Below are 1,092 nucleotides of genomic sequence, written 5' to 3' on the forward strand. Positions count from 1 at the left end.
TCATCAGGTTTTTCACCTGAATTGGATCCCTGGATCTTTACAGAATGGCTTTGGTTCTGTTACTTAAATATTTTATCTGGAAGCACTTATCAGTGACACAAAATCAGCTTTTGCATCAACATCTTAAAACATTTAAAGGATTTGTTTTTAGATTCTGAGGTCCGTGCAATGAGATGGAGTCAGAACAGAACTGCTTTAAACAGAACCAGCTCTCACCTCAGGTCGGCTCCTCATTCTCAGACCTGTAAGAGAAGGAAAATATGTTAAGATGTTTCATGGATCTTCAGGTAACATGCAGCTGTCCAGAGTTTATCTCAGCACAGCTGTGTCTTCATCAGTGCAGATGAACCTGACAGTATCCCGTTATAACATGTGTGAAGCTGATAAATAGATGTAACATGAGGGTACAATTAAATGATGATTGAATCTCTTTAGAAGGAGAAGCCGAAGGATAGAGACAGATTTTCCCAACATGCTTTATTCTGTCTTCTTCAACTTTAGAACACCCATTTCCTTGTTTGTCTCACATGACTAAAACAAGAATCAGAATCTAAACTAATGCCAGAATCTAAAGCAGATTCAACTAAATGTCTTAAAGATCCAGTCATAAATTAAAGAAGGTATACTTAACATTACATTTCGAAGCAAACAAGCAATTGTAAACACATGGTCCCGTCCCTAAGATACATCGGAGGTCTAATTGGACGTTTGACAGGGGGGAATTATTTTGACTATGAAGAAATGTATTTCAGATATCATAAATACATATTCAGTCAAGCTGATGAATATCAAAACAATGACTTAAAGTGTCTAAACATATCTAGATAAAACTTAATATTATAAAACTTGATTCTTTCTAGTGCAATGTAGTTATTTACTTTGTGAATTTCAGTTTCTACTGCAAATATATAATTTAGAAGATCTGTTATTACAGTTATAACAGGAACAATCCTATTCCCCTGATCTACCAAGGGAACAACACACAATAAATGTTAAAACTACCTGCCATACTGAACTTTATAATTATAATTGAACTTTATTAATTTCACACTGAAGAAAATGACCTCTACATTTAACCCATCCCCTTGGCGT

The 1,092-nt window shown here is 34.8% G+C and overlaps 1 long non-coding RNA gene across 1 annotated transcript in view; it reads right to left on the minus strand.

The window, feature by feature from the left end:
• Positions 1–216: 216 nt before the first annotated feature.
• Positions 217–1,092, minus strand: part of LOC107103440 — a 10,631-nt gene continuing 9,755 nt past the window's right edge. The window contains exon 3 of the long non-coding RNA XR_001482182.1: positions 217–242. This is a non-coding gene — a long non-coding RNA (uncharacterized LOC107103440). The remainder of the gene's footprint in view (positions 243–1,092) is intronic.

This window comes from Cyprinodon variegatus, unplaced genomic scaffold, assembly GCF_000732505.1.
Source record: "Cyprinodon variegatus isolate N-32 unplaced genomic scaffold, C_variegatus-1.0 Scaffold1449, whole genome shotgun sequence".
Taxonomy (NCBI): Eukaryota; Metazoa; Chordata; class Actinopteri; order Cyprinodontiformes; family Cyprinodontidae; genus Cyprinodon; species Cyprinodon variegatus.